The sequence below is a fragment of the Muntiacus reevesi genome, chromosome 1 (assembly GCF_963930625.1).
Source record: "Muntiacus reevesi chromosome 1, mMunRee1.1, whole genome shotgun sequence".
Taxonomy (NCBI): domain Eukaryota; kingdom Metazoa; phylum Chordata; class Mammalia; order Artiodactyla; family Cervidae; genus Muntiacus; species Muntiacus reevesi.
In genome coordinates, this window is record NC_089249.1 from 18,203,800 (window position 1) to 18,220,145 (window position 16,346).

The 16,346-nt window shown below is 41.2% G+C and overlaps 1 pseudogene; it reads right to left on the reverse strand.

The window, feature by feature from the left end:
* Positions 1–3,245: 3,245 nt before the first annotated feature.
* On the reverse strand, positions 3,246–3,454 carry LOC136156546 (U2 spliceosomal RNA; annotated as a pseudogene).
* Positions 3,455–16,346: the final 12,892 nt, after the last annotated feature.

The window sequence follows — 16,346 nt, forward strand, 5'->3', positions numbered from 1 at the left end:
CACATAAAGAAATTCCTCCAGTGTCTCTTCCGTCATATCTGTCCTTCCATCTTCACTTCTCCATCTGACTTCTGGACAAGTTGCAACAGGTTTCTGATTTATTTTCTTTTTTCTAATCTTGACTCCACTTCAATCCATTCTTCTGTCAGATGATTTTCTCTGAAATGCAAATCTGGCTATTTTATTCCCCTACTTTAAATCCTTTGGTGGACATACATTTGTCATCTGGAGAGGACTCTAAGGAGGAAGAAAGTGGGCTGAAGTCACTGTTGGAAGAGCAAGTTAGGGTGAGATGCTGACAATTCCTGAGTGAGCTGGAACCTGCATGCTGGCACCTTCAGTATCTGTTCCTAGCCAGATTATCTAAACATTGATGAGTGTCTCCACTCTGATCTTGCCAAGACTTGGGCCTTTGGGCATGGAATTTGTCAGAGTAAAGAGAAAGAGAACAGGTACAGACATCCTAATGGAGATTTCCTAGGGCTATGATTTAAATTGGCTTTTGTTCCCTCAGCAAACACTGAAGGACAGAGAGGCAAGAGGGGCCAATAGTTACTGCTTGGGAAATAAGGAAGGGATTTGCAAGGGATAGGCCACACCCAATTAGTTGAGAGTAGGGAGCAACCAGAGCTTAAGTGCAAAAAAATTTAAATCCTGTGTAAGCTGACTTTGTAAGCTTGCTAATAGAATTTGTGCAATGCCCGAGACAGAGGGTCAGTGAAGAAAAGGAGACATGTCAAGATAATTTTTTCAACAGTTTTTTTTTTTTTTTTTTTTTTAAATCCCCTACCTTCTTTACCTTTCTGAACACTAAACTAAGTTTTCAACCAGCCTGATTTGGGTGACAAAATAAACAGTGTTTATGGTAGAAGGGATTTAGGGGTTAAAAACACAAATTTGTTTAGATATTATATGTACCAGAATTTAAGTCATTGATTCACCATTTGCTTCCCATATAACCTCAGGCAAGTTGCTTAATTTCCATGACAGCTCAACCCCATCTAGTCCTTGGACAGCAGCCATAGGGGCAGGCAATGCATAGACATCCTGGCTGTACACGCTGCCTGGAGTCTTCATCCTCTCATCTGAAAATGGGGACAACACTTTCCTCCTGGGGATCTTGGGAGAGTTAAGTAGGTTACTGTGCATAAATTGCTTAGCTTGGAAGCTGACTCGAAATAGGCATGCAATAATGATTGGTTATTAATATGGCTATGTGCCAGGGATTTTAGAGGATTATTGAGTTTAAATCCCCATAACCATCCGATGAAGCAGAACTTTCCCAAGTTACCATAACTAGTAACTGAAACATCTTGGATTTAATTTAGGCAGTTTAACTCTAGGGCCTGTGCTCTGAACTAGTATCCTTCAAATTACACATGCATTTTTATTCTTCTCTTTCTCCTTCACTATCTATTATCTAGCTATCTATCATCTATTTATCTATCTTCATCACCATCATCATCATATCCATTGTTTATCTGTCTACCATTCTCTATCAATCATCTTTCTATTGTCTACATACTCTATACACATATTTGTGTACATACAGTTAGCCCAGTAATACAGACAAGAAAACAAGAGGCTCAGAGAACTTAGCAGACCCCAGATGCAGAGCTGACTTTCTAGTCTAAACTACCTGACTTGAAAACTTGTGCTGTTTTTTTAAAAACTAATTAAGATTATGAATAAAGTAGCCAGCAAGTCTTTTTCAGTACAGTCATTTAAAATTTTCCTGTGAAGAAAGAAAAAATACAAAAGTGTCAACTATCTCCCTCAACTATTTGTGCTCCTAGCAAATAAGAAAGCAGATTTCAATATGAGGTATTGGAGCTGACATTTTGGGGATAGAGAATGTGTACTTTTAGGAATCAGGACGGTACACATATCACTCACACACCATCAAAGGCTTGGTAGCCTTCATGTCTGGCTGTATTGTTTGTCCAAGCACAACCACAAATACTACTGTTTTCAAGGTAACAAGCTAGCATAGAGACAAGCGGCTCCCAGAAAAAGCGTGACGTGCTCTGCACATTTGTACATAGAGACATGGATACAATTATCTCCAATAGTAGAGGAGAGTTGGCAGTGTCCCGGGTCCAAAACAGCAGGCAGTTCTCAAATCATAATGCTTGAGCTTGGGAATGCATGGAACTGACTGGGATAATTTTGCATCTGATTAACTTTCCTAATTAGGCTTCCCATAAATCAGCACGGTTTAGGTGGTCTAAAGCACCTATGATCTGTAGCATCTATCCCAGACTATATAAGCCCGTTTTCAATTGTACCCAAAAAATTGGGGAGATGACTTCTGGTTGGCACCCATTCCTACCTTCATGTCAGTTGGTCCAATTCATTGCCTTCTGAAAGTCCCCGGCTTCAGTGCTACTCTCGGCAGATGACCTTATTCCAACCCCACCAAGAAAAATGGAGATGTGCTGCCCTGATGTCTCTCAGCTTCCCTCACACTCATCTCTAAAAAAGAATAACTAACAAACTCAAGTCAGAGCTTTCCTGGAAGCTCCCCATTTCAATTATTCTGTTTTGTGTGTTTCCAGTAAACTTTAGAAGTACCTGGAAATGGCAATATATTTAAATCCAAAGTAAATCTCCCTCGATTGCCTCTCTTTGATCTCAAGTGACCCAAATTGCTCTGTGTTCAGATATTTGGTTAAAAAATATGAGCCCTTGCCCAAGTTTACTCCTTTCCTTCCTGCATACAGAAAGAAGTGCTCCTCTTTCCTTTCCAAATAAATCTTTGTCGTGTGTCTTGGATCCAGTTCCCTTCTAGGAAACAATGCTCTTGCTTTCCCCCACTCTTGACTTTCAAGCTCTTCTTTTCCACTGGCTTCTTCTGGTAACCTTCAAGTGTACCTTGAGGTTTGTGTAAAATACATACAAAATTCAAACCAAAATAAAAGTCAAGACAAAACAAACTAAACATTTCCCAGAATTCAGCCTTCTCCTCAAGCTGCTCCCTGATTTATTTTTCTCTTCAATTACTATTATTTTCTTTATCTTTCCCTCATTATCCATCCTGCAGCAGTCTTGTTCTTGCTCTGACTCTCTTTCCATTGAAAGCACACTTTGTAAGGAGACCAAAAGACTCCATCAAAACACTTACTGTTATTTTTCGATGTCTCTCTTCTCCCACTGGCCTGTTCTTTGAAATCTAAGAGCCTTATCAATACTGTGTTCTAAAGAATTCCCTGGCTGTCCACTGGTGAGGACTCCACACTTCCACTGTAGGGTGCCCAGGTTGGATCTCTGGTTAGAAAACTAAGACCGCATAAGCCATGTGGCAAGGCCAAAAAATAAAAAAAAGATTAAAAAAGTACTGTGCTCTAGCATCCAACAGAGGGTCTAGCGCATCGTAACTTCTTAGCTAGCATTTATATTAAACTGATAAGAAGAAAGACTACACTTAGTCTTAGCCAAAAGACAGAGAAGGGATCAACTAACTTGTCTAGAGTGAATGAGCTCAGCTCAATCCAATGGACGTTTCCACTGTCACTCTCACAGTCTTCTCGGATGCCTTTGATGTTGCTGACTGGTCATCCTTCTTGAAATGCTCTCATACCTTGGGTTCTAGAATGCATCTTTTCTTTTCCTATTCTCACCTAAACCTGCTCCTAGAAGGAATGGGTCAGGTGTTGTTCATTCTTGTATCCCAGTGTCTTACACAGTGTCAGAGTAAACTGAACAGGGTAGAGTGGGTGAATCATACTATGTATGTAAGGATTTTCTGTACTCTGCTTTTATTCCAAGGAAGGCATTACCTAAATAGGTTTTTAATTCTCAGAAATCTCAGATCTTTCCAGTATGTGATAGCTTAAACTCTGCCCTATTTATATCCATGGATCATAAGACATTTACTGCTAATAAGCATGGAATACTCTCTTTGTATTTAACCTTTAAATTTTTTTTCTGAAATAGGTAGCATAAAGAAGTTTTAAATCTAATTTCAACCAAGAGATCTAATGGAAGGTCAAACGTGCCTGATCTCTTCGCAAGAAGAAGCAATAAACGTGGCCAACACTACCTATAAGATGAGTGGTTAATATGAAATTAAAAACTAGACTTATGGCTCCAAGACTATGAAATTGATTGATTATAAAAACTGCCTCAATTCTTTATTTCCTCCTGTATGCTTGCCCTTTGCAGTATGAGTTTTCAGGGACACCCCTTCAGCCCCTTAAATCTTAACTGGATTTATGACCTTCTTTATCCAATTGAATGTGGTGGCAGTGACTATACTCCAATTTCCCATTTCAGGCTAGGGCTCAAGAGGTCTGGCAGGATTCCACTTATCCTCTTAGAACTCACTATCTCCATGTGAACAAAGCCAGGATACTCCATTGAATAAGGAGAGAGCATATAAGACAGACATGAATCAGTGCAGTGGATATCACTAACTCATCACTCCCCAATGACTGGCCAGCTGACTATTAGACATGCGTCAGCCGTTAGGCTCAACCCAGTCCAGCATCACCACAAGGGACCCACAGGTCTATGAGCTAAATAAGTGATTGCCATTGTAAGATACTGTATTTTGGGATGGTTAGCATATCCAGGAAGAAGGCAATGGCAACCCACTCCAGTACTCTTGCCTAGAAAATCCCATGGATGGAGGAGCCTGGTAGGCTGCAGTCCATGGGGTCGCTAAGAGTCGGACACGACTGAGCGACTTCACTTTCACTTTTCACTTCCATGCATTGGAGAAGGAAATGGCAACCCACTCCAATGTTCTTGCCTGGAGAATCCCAGGGACGGGGGAGCCTGGTGGGCTGCCGTCTATGGGGTCGCAGAGAGTCGGACACGACTGAAGTGACTTAGCAGCAGCAGCAGCAGCATATCCAGACAAAGGAAAAGACTGAGTCAAAAATGTCTGATTGGTGTGTCCAACTATCTTAACGATGCAATGACTGCTGTCTGACTGAGCTAATTGTTTATCTTAATTGATTTTTTAAAAATAGCTTTATTGAGATATAATTTATATTCCATCTAACTCATCTAAATGTATAATCTAATTTTTTCAGCATATCCAGAGTTGTGTGCTGTGCTGTGCTTCATTGCTGACTTTTTGCCACCCCACGGACTGTAGCCCGCCAGGCTTCTATGCCCATGGGATTCTCCAGTTAAGAATGCTGGAGTGGGTTGCCATGCCCTCCACCAGGGGATCTTCCCAACCTAGGGATCAATCTCAGGTCTCCCACACTGCAGGCAGATTCTTTACGGTCTGAGCCACCACGGGAGCCCAGGAATAATGGAGTGGGGAGCCTATCCCTTCTCCAGGGGAACTTCCCGACCCAGGAACTGAACTGGGGTCTCCTATATTGCAGGAGGATTCTTTACCACCTGAGCTACCAGGGAAGCCCTCAAAGTTGTGTAATCGTCACCAAATCTATTTTAGGACATTTGTATAGCCCCTCAAAGAAATCCTGTACCTACTAGCAGTCATTCTCAAATTCCCATCACTCCTTCCCTTGGGCCCTAAGCAACCACTAATCTATGTCTATTTGCATAACTTTGCCTGTTATGGAAATATCATAGGAACGAAGCATGCGTTATGTGATCTTTGGATTCTTTCACTTGGTGTGTTTTCAAGGAAAATATGGAAAGACCTTCCCGTGGTGTAGCATCTGTCAGTACTTCATTTCTTTTTATTATCAAATAATATTTCATTATGTGAATATACTACATCGTATTTATCCACTCATCAGTTGATGGATATTTGGATTATTTCTGCTATCATAATTAGTGCTGCTGTAACCCTTTGCCTATGAATTCTGAATGGACATATGCTTTCTTTCTTTTCTTTTTTTTTTTTTTTTGGTATTTATTTATTTAGGTGTTCTGGGTCCTAGTTGCAGTGCATGGGGTCTTCAATCTTCACTATAGCATGTGGGATCTTTAGCAGTGGCATGTGAATTTTTGGTTGTGGTATGTGGGATCTAGTTCCCTAACCAGGGATTGAACCCGGCCCCCTGCATTGGGAGCTTGGAGTCTTAGCCCCTGGACCACCAGAGAAGTCCCTGGATATATGCTTTCATTTCTTTTATGTGTGTAACTAGGAGTGGAGTTGTTTGCTCACATTGTGACCCGATCTTTAATCTTTTGAAGAACTGCCTGTTTTCCCCGGTAGCTGTGCCATTTTCCATGCCCACCAGCAGTGTATGAGGGCTCGAATTTCTCCACATGTTTTCAACACTTGTTATCATCTACCTTCTTATTATAGCCATCCTAATGGGTATGAAGTGATATCTTATTGTGGTTTTAATTTGCAATTCCCTAATTGCTAATGGTGTTGAGACTTTTCCATGTGTTTATTGTGTCCATTTGTATACATTCTCTGGAGAGATGTCTATTCAGATCCTTTTTGCCCTCTTTCAATTGTGTTGGTCTTTTTACTTTCGAGTTATATCTTAATTAATATTTTCCAAGTGAAAAGGTAAAATTTCAGTTGAAATTCAATTACCCAGTATCTTTCAGTATACCTTGAATTAGTTTTGTGGTTCCCAGTATGACAGACCTTCAGATACACTGGGGTATATTTCAAAAACAGAACATTTTGGGTCTTATCCTTGGAAATTCCAATTGAGGAGGGATAAGAAAAGTTTAAGAATTTGTATTTAAATCAAACTATGCAGGAGATACTACTAATTCGCCAAATTTAGAATCATATAAAATACATAAGCATTGGTTTATGTATTCCTGGGAGAAGTAATGTTGAGAAATAAGGAGACTACTTAGATATTTCAGGTCAATATCAGGGAAAATAAAGACTTCCAAATCTCTCACTCTATATATTGTTTTCAACACATAGGAAGGCTTAATAAATGCTGTGTTTGGATAGAAACAATGGGCAAAGAGTACAAGGTTTAGCTGTAGCACTTTATTAACTGCTTTTGAAAGGCATAGACTCTGTTTTCTGCAAAGTGTAACTCACAGGCCCCAGAAGATAAACTAACAAGAACTCAAAGGAAAAACAAGGACTTATTGTCCTCTGCTATGTTCAGTAGCAGTTGTCCAAATAGACCCCTAGCTGGCAGATGTGAAGGGGAGCAAAGGAAAGAAGGTATCGAGTATTCTGTGGAAGAAACAGTAACACTAGATAGAAAGCAATGGAATGTTCTTGAGTATATAAAGTCAAGGCACCAACTAAACATCATCAGCTTCTACATTTCAGATTGAAATTCTGAGATGAAGGCTCTGTCAGAGTCCCTACAACCCTTGGTGGAGAAGAATTCCAACTTTTGGGCTGGGTACCGTAACTTGCAAGCAATAAGCATGTTTATTATTTTCACTTTGCAAAACTTTTTTACAAAGATATTTGTAGCAAAGTTAATTATGTAGCCATTTCCTTCAAAAGCAGGCTTTAAACTTGTATATAAACTGTGGTTATAATCTGCTTAAACAAAGATAGAAAAAAAGAAAAAGCCTAAAAGGAAGTAGATCAAAAGTTTAACATTCTGTACATTCTCAGTTCCCCCAAACGAGACTAATTTTTTTTTTTTTTAATGAGAAAATTTCTCTTTTGAGGTAGGTAATACTTTTAGATTTAAGTGCACAGAATAAAAAACCAGGCTACCTGGGTTTAAAGTCTGACTCTGCTACTTACTATTTGTGTGCAACTGGGAGAATTAGTACCTCAGAGAGGAAACCATGTTGTCTGGGGAATCAGGATAGACACCAAGCAGGAGTTTTCATCTGATACTTTAGGACCCAAAAAAGCAATATGAAAAGCAGAGGAAGGAGTTACTGGAAGAAAAGATGGCATGTGCAAAGATCCAGGGGTGGAGAGGGCCTTTTCATGACTGGCATTTTCTATGAGAAGAAGCTGCAGTAAATGGAGAAGAAGGAGCGTGGGAGGGTAACAGTAACTCTTCATGGGAGGCAGGTGGGCGGTAGGAAGGAGTTTGAATTTTAGTCCAAGTAATCTTCTTTTATAAACTTTTTATTTTGTATTGGGGTATAACCAGTTATCATAGTCTCCTAATCTTTAAGATAAACATAATAGAAGGACAGTCCTTGTAGAAAATGGCCTGGCTGGGAATGAATCAGAGTGGGATAAGGCTGGAAATGGAAGATTAGTTAGAAAGCCACAGTGGGGGACCGAGTAAGAGATGGTGGGATATGAGGCTGACAGTGAGGATGGAGAAGATGAAAGGGTTTGGGACCCAGGGTTTTAATGGGGAACAAATTGAGAGTAAAGGGAAAAAAAATTAAATGTCTCCTGGGACTTCCCTGATGGTCCAGTAGTTAGGACTCCATACTTCCACTGCAGGGAGCACAGGTTCGATCCCTTGTTGGGGAATGGAACTCCTACATTCCCTGCTAAACACAGCCTGAGCAATAGGATGGGTGCCAGAGACACTGACTGAGATGAGAAAAGATAGTGAAAGGATGGAGAACTTCAGGGAAAACCCAGGCTTCCGTTCTGAATGTGTCAGGCATGAAATGCCTGCAGTCTTTTGACATTCCATGTAAATATAATTTATCACTATTCTCCCAGGAAGAGAGTCTTGGTTAGAGGCATACTGGATTGAAAATTTCTTTCCAGCCCTTACATTTGCCCTTTTAACTAGGAGAAAGCAATTATATTAAATAAGATCGAATTATTAGACCCTAGTCAGGATTCCCAAATTCAATTAATAGAATGGGTTTTGGTAATGGAAAAGGTATTTTAGTATGGCAGATATTGGAAGAGATGTACTCTCCGGGTTGTGCCCTGAGAAAGGAAATAAAACAATGACACACACATCACAATCCTACAGGCAAGCCCTTGGCCAAGTCCTGAACTGGGGGCTTGGTTTCTTGTTGGCTGGATTCTGCTGGGTGGGGTTTCCTTACCTGTATAGTTGAGACAAGACACCGTTGAGGGTTGTGGTATGGATTACAGGAATTGATGTTCATCAAGTACACAGCTTGGCATATAAATGCTGGTTCCAACAAAGCAATCTCTTGCACTTAAAAGCACTTCATATTTTCAAAGTGCTTACATGCACAGTCTTAGAGCCTAGTCTAATTTTCTCAGAAATCAGAATAAAATGAAAGCATTTTTTTCTCTTCAAAGTAAGAAAACTTGAGAACACAGTTAATTAAATGATCTGAATTGACTTCATTTAGTACAGAATTAAGGTCTCAGCATGGGCTGGTATTCTTGACCATCACATTAGCCTTCATCATCTCAGAATCTGATGATTCCAACACTTCACCACCCAGGCATCTGAATGGCCTTTCTGACCTTTTGCAGTGAAATCTCCCTGTTTATTTCCTCATTAATTACTGACTGATCTCCCACTGTGGGTAGAACTTTGTGCAGAGGGTGTTAACATGCTCTTCACTCAGCCTGCATTTCATAGCAAGCTGGCTGCTGTCACCGCCCTAAGACTGGCTCTATTTCACCCTCTGCTGGATCCTCTCTGCCCTTCCTCCTGAACTATCAGGGCCAAAGTTGTTGGTCTCATCACCCGTTCACACCTTGTCTTACTCTTTGCCTTAGTCCATGCTTGCTAAACTCTTCTTGCTCCAAAAACAGATAACCCCCTTTGCCTCCTTTTCAGTCACTTGATTTTTACCTCTTAAAAAAATTATTTATTTATTTGTCTGTGCTGGGTCTTAGTTATGATGTGTGGGGGCTTCTCTCTAGTTGTGGAGCATGGGCTTATTTGCCCTATGGCATGTGGGATCTTAGTTCCCTGACCAGGGATGGAACCCATGTCCCTTGCATTGGAAGATGGATTCTTAACCACTGGACCACCAGGGAAGCCCTAATTTTCCTCTTAATTTGAGGAACTGGAAGCCAATCTATGAGAGTTTCCTCAACCACCTGTGTCCCCATTATTTATTTATTGACTTATTATCCATTCAATCATTCATCCGGTCATTCACTTATTCTCAAATAATCATCCAGTTATTCATTAACTTGCATCACTCCCTTCATCCTTTCTTTCCTGTTCATTCTCTTCCTTGAGAAGGAGACACGCAGAGTTTTTAGAGTTATGGTTATTGAAAGTGACAGGCAGATTGTTTGCAGCTGGTATTTTGGGTTGAGTTCTGTCATGTACTGAACATTTGTGTCCCCTCAAAAATTGTATGTTAAAACTTTGTCTGCACAGTGGGATAGTATAGGAGGTAGAGACTTTGAGAGGTAAACAGGATTACTTAAGGTTGAGGTCATGAGGGTGGAGTCCTCATGAATGCAATTGGTGCCCTTAAAAGAATCACAAGAGAGTTTGTTTCTTCTCTCTGCTCTCAGCCACGTGAGGCTACAGCAATAAGTTGGCAGTCTGCAACCTGTAAGAGGGTTTTCACCAGAAGTCACCCATCCTGCCACCCTGATCTTGGACTTCCACCTTTCAGAGCTGAGAGAAGTAAACATTTTACATACCACCCAGTTGTGATCTTTGCTGTAGCAGCACAAGCTGACAGAGCAACAAATCCCCAAGGGCTGAGGTTCACTCCTTCAGCGACGTCACTCCCTCCTCCCCCCACCCAACAAGTACAATCATTATGTGGAGTAGAGTTGATTAGGCCCCAATAATGGGGCCTCAGAAATCATCTTGTACACCTTGTCTCATCTCATAGATGAGAAAGTGGAGGCCAGCCCAGGAGGGTGAGCTGGCAGTGTGAGCCAGTGGAAGGTACCTAATTCATGGGGTCAGGCATACAGGTATTAAATCTTCACTCTGCCAGTTCCTAACTGTGGGCCCATGGGCAAGTGATGTCTTCTCTCTGAGCCTCTTGTCTTATTTAGAAATGGCATTACAGTACTTACCTTGAAGAGTTTTTGTGAAGATTCAAAACAGCACGTATGAAGAGTCTAGCTCATTCATTTACAAATAGTAGTTGTTCAATAAATGATGGCTATTATTAGCTGAGACCCAAATCCAGGAACCCCAGGTTTTAGCCTAGCCCTTTTCTAATATCCAGGGCTGACCCATACTCCTTCTATAAGGTCTAGCTCTAAAGCTTTCTTTCCTGCAAAGCCTTCTTGTACCTCCCTTTCAGAGTTGATTTAATCTTTCTTTGTGGCTCATGGAGTTTTCCTTTAGACCCATTTGGGGCAGTCCTTTCCTTCTGTCTTGTATTACAGGTATCTATGTATCTCTCCATCTTCTCTCCTAGGTTGCATAGCATGAGGGCAGAGGGGTATCTAACGTATTTGTGTCTCTTTAGTGCAGTAATCTTCAAATTCTAAAGAGGGAGGGTTACACATCACCAGGGAGGCTTGTCAAAAATGCAAATTACACAGTCCAACCTCCAAAGGTTTGGTTTCAATCAGACTGGTCCATGAATATGGAGTTTTAACAGATAACCTGTGTCGTTCTAATGCAGGTGGATGACAGCGCTCTGGGAATTATAGCTCATCAACTTATTTTAGTGTTTGGCAGGTAGTAGGTGCTCCAGAGTCATTAAGTAAATTTGATGAAGATGCACCATATTAATTATCTATTGCTACCTAACAAACCACCACTAAACAGCAATGATTTGCTATTTTTTACAATCCTGTGGGTTGGCACTCTGCATTGTGCTGCTGGGCCCACCTGGGTCCCTCATGAGTCTGCAGTCAGCTGCAGCATCAGCTGGGATTAAGCCAACTGGCCAGTTGGGCCTCTTTCTCCATGGTGCCTTCCATCCTCAAAGAGGCTAAACCAAGCTTCTTCACATGGTGGCAGCAGCATTCCAAAAGAATTAGCCTCACTGCAGAAGCATTTATCAAGTCTCTGTCTGTGTTACATTTGCTGACATATTATTGGCCAAAGCTAGTCACATGACCAGAATCAATGTGGGAAGGGCATGCAAAGCTACAGCTGCTGGGAGCTACAGTTTATTGGTAGGGTTGCCAAATAAAATACAGAATAATCAGTTGTATTTGAATTTCAGATAGTAAAGAAATTATATATATATAAAATATAAATATAAACATATATATTTATGTATATATGTATATATTTATATATTTATATAAATATATTTATGTTTATATATTTATATTTATATATTATATAAAATATATATAATATATAAATATAAATATAAAGTAAGTGGATTTTGTGCTATATTTGGGAAACACACTAAAATTTTTACTTTGAAATGGCAACCCACTCCAGTATTCTTGGCTGGAAAATTCCACAGACAGAGGAGCCTGGTGGGCTATAGTCCATGGGGTCACAAAGTCGGACATGATTGAGTGACTGAGCACATGTCCTATGCACTATTTGGGACATACTTATACTAAAATGCTATCTTTTGTTTACCTAAAATTAAAGTGTAACCAGTCACCCAATATTTTTATTGGCTAAATCTGGCATCTTTATATTGGAAACCATTAATGTAAGAATATATCACCTGCACTATTGTCTTTTTAAACTCTTACTATAAAATTGCTGCTTTGGGTTTTTCTGCCTCAGATACTTCCAAAAGTGGGTGTTTATTTCTTTGTTATACTCAGGTACTAAGAGCTGCTTGATGTTTTCTGAGTTTTCTGAGGAGCCATTTCCACTTAGCTCTGTTCTTCCCTTGTGTGGAATCTTCCCTGTTGAATACCTCCTCTTCTGGATCAGGTTTGTTTCTGAAGTCACCCATCTTCTCCATTTTTCCTGAAACAATTTTCCCCTGCTGGGCCCAGGCTTCCTTTTAGACACAGGCTCTTCCTCTTTTTTGCATTGTGGTTTCCTTGGTAGTCTGGTGAGGCTGATGGGCCCCCCCTCAGAGTAATGCTTTTAAATGCATGAAGTAAAACACAAGGGAGTACTAAGGAATTACATTGAAATTCAGCTATCAAAATATTGATGAAACAAATAAGCATCATAATTTAATGATGTTATGTACTTTTTTATTAACACATTAAATTTTAAGACCTAGAGATCGGTCTCCTCCAATGTAGTAGGTGAGCATCAATAATATTTCAAGATACCTGCAACAACTCTGATACAGAAATCCCTCGATTCTTTGGGTGACAAAGGCATTGAAAGAAATGCCAAGTATCAGAGGTTAGTAAAAATAAAGAGGAAAAATTTTTGCCACCCAGTTTTACAGACCTGTGAGTTCTGTCCACAGCTCCTCAAGGGGTCCCTGCTTCTAGAATAATCTGAAGTCAATCCTCTTTTTTTCCTGGTGCCCTTCTGTCTCCTGCAGCTGAGGCATCTCATTTCACTTTGAAGCTACAAGTGATTAACTACAATTAAAAGCACTGCAAAGCAACTGTAAGTTAAGCCAGTTAAATATTAAGACCTTTCTAAAATTTAATGGTCACTATGGAGACATCATCTAAAGGATGGAGTGGAGTCTCTCATGATATTTCCTGTCTAGTTGGTCTCTACATATTCTTGGGACCGGGGTTTACCAGATTAAGCTCTCAAAATTAATTCAAACCATGATCTGTGATTTGGGCTTGTAATTACTGTTTGAACCAAATAGTTCTTCTCCCTGGTGATGGTTATTGATTATCATGTAGTTATTTACCCAACATCATTTCCTCAGTAAATGCCTCCCCTTCTCCATGGAGATAATGTCCTTGATTGAATGTCCTTCCAGAAGGGGTGATTGATTTGGACTTTCCTAACCTCATCTATTGGAGAAGGAAATGGCAACCCAGTCCAGTGCTCTTGCCTGGAGAACCCCATGGACAGGGGAGCCTGGCGGGCCATGGTCCATGGGGCCGCAGAGAGTCGGACAGGACTGAAGTGACTGAGCAAGAGCAAGAGCAAACCTCATCTGCTCAGGTGTTGTTCTTCTCTTGGCTTCAGGATGCCACCCTCTCCTGCTTCACTTCTCCCTCACTAGCTTGGTCCTTCTCCCCTGATGACTTGTTATCCTCTCTGATTGAAAAAATAAAATAAAAAAGGGCCCCTGGGTTCAGGCCAGGGTCCTTTTCTTATGTCTGCTCTTTTCTTGAGTAATCACATCCAGCCCAAGCCTTTATTATCGTTTTTTTTTTTCCACTTGGTTTTGTTTTGTTTTTAACTTTTTATTTTATACTGGAGTATAGCTGATTAACAATGTTGTAATAGTTTCAGGTGGACAGCAAAGGGCATCAGCAATACATATATAGGTATCCATTCTCCCCTAATCTCCCCTCCCATCCAGGCTGCCCCATAACATTGAGCAGAGTTAACTGTACTATACAATAGGTCCTTGCGGGTTGTACCTGTACATTCCAAACTCCCTAACCATCCCTTACCCTCCTCCTTCCTCCTGGCAATCCATAAATTCATTTTCTAAGTCTGTGAGTCTGTTTCTGTTCTGTGACTAAGTTCATTTGTGTTATTTCTTTTTAGATTCCACATATAAACAGCACAGACCTTTATAAACCATGTATTTTGTGATAATGCTAAAATTGTCATCTCTGGACCTGACCTTCTTTGGCTTCACATCCCCATATCCATTATCCATTATTTCACACATCTAATTCAGCATTGTATGCACATCTCAAGTGTCACTTGGGCCAAGTTTGACACTTTTATTCTTCAACTCTTTCTTCTAGAACTTTTCATCTCAGTGATGTTGGCATGACCCACCCTCAAGCTCAAGGAAAACAACTAAGAGTCATTATGTTTATTTCCCGTAACCCCTTGCAATGGCAAGTCCTGTTGGCTAACATTCCCCCTCCCCAATCTGACCACAGCTCAACCATCTCTCCTGCCATTACCTCTGCAGAGGCTCCATCATCTTTCATGTCTCCATCTACCTAGGTCTCAGCAATAGCTTCCTGATCAATTCTCCTCCTCCTCTTACCCCTTTATCTCCTCTTGCTGTAGCACTCAGAGTGATTTTCAAGCTGGATTACACATGCCCATGCTTAAAACCCTCTGACCCCTCCCTATTGCTCTTAGACTAAAATCCCCTCCTTGAGTGGCCTGTTTAATTCTACGTCATCAATTCCTGCAGACATCTTGGGCCTTGACACATCCCACAGTTCACTCATTGGGTTCCAGCCACACTGGCTGCATCACTGTCCCTGAATGTCTCGTTTGATCCCCTCTCAGAGTTTTTACACTTGTTCCCCCATCTTTCTGGAAACTGATATCCTCATAATTTTGTCTCCTGATGCTTCTCACCATTGGGCACCATTCAAGTTCATGGGCCACTTGCTTGGTGATGCCCTCTGTGTCCTGTGAGTAGCCTTCTCAGTCACTGGAATCAAGCAGATTGTTTTAGTCCCTCAACCTTTCCTTGTCTTGTTTTGATTTATTCATAGCACTTAACACTCACTAATGTTTGTTGTTCATTTATGATCTCAATTCTCTGTTCACTTGTCCTCTCTAGAAGGCAAACTCAACAACAGCACAGCTTTTGTCAAATAGGTTAGCCTTTGAAACTCTAGCACTGAGAACCATGCCTGGCTCCAAGTAATTGCCCAATAAATTTTTCTTGGCCAGTCTGGAGAAATGGATGGGTTACTGCATTGGTGCCATTCTCTGAATGCTCCTAGTAACTGAGCATCAGGGTTGGTGTGGCATCTTCTCTGGCCAGGATACACAGGAGTGTTATTTAGACCATTTGTAAGTTGAATGCAAATTTTACCAACCATCTGGCTGGTCTCTGAGTAACTATTGGATTTGTAATGGGTGGATTAGGAGTTTACTGAGATCCCAGCCATTAAGCTGCTCTTGTAGGACAGATGGATTATGTCCTATAATTGGCCCCCAGTAGAGACCAGGTCCAGGGCAGGATGGGGTAGGAATGTATCGAAGGGAAGGGTGAAGTGGGAAGGAAAAAGAAGGGATCCCAATGCAGGGGGCACAGCTGCTTCCATCAGGAGTGGGGAACAGGACAGCCTGGCAGGCAACCCGGGGCATATCCCTTGCTTCAATTGCCAAGTGTCGAGTGAATAAGCTCTTCTACCAGCAGGGCTTCCCTGGTGGCTCAGCGGTAAAGAATCCACCTGCAATTCAGGAGATACAGGTTCAATCCCTGGGTTGGGAAGATCCCCTGGAGAGGGGCATGGAAACCCACCCCAGTATTCTTGCCTGGAGAATTCCATGGACAGAGGAGCCCAGCGGGCTATAGTCCATGGGGTTGCAAAGAGTCGGATCCGACTGAAGTGACTGAGCACACACGTGCCAGTTGGGAAGTATACATTTGACAAAGAGACTCTGTCATGTAGATGAGTCCTACCTGGGCATGGGAGCAAGGAACTCTCATAGATTCTGTTGCTGAAAGAGGCTTTTGCCATTCACCCATGTAGACAAATCCCACTCAACTTGCTGGATAGGGAAAACACCAAAACTGTGGGAGGAAAGAGGGTGGTCACACTCACAGAACTGTTGAATAACAAGCTTAGACTCTGGTCTCCTTGGTGTAATTGAAAAATGTTTTTACTATTCCTCTCTTGAAGC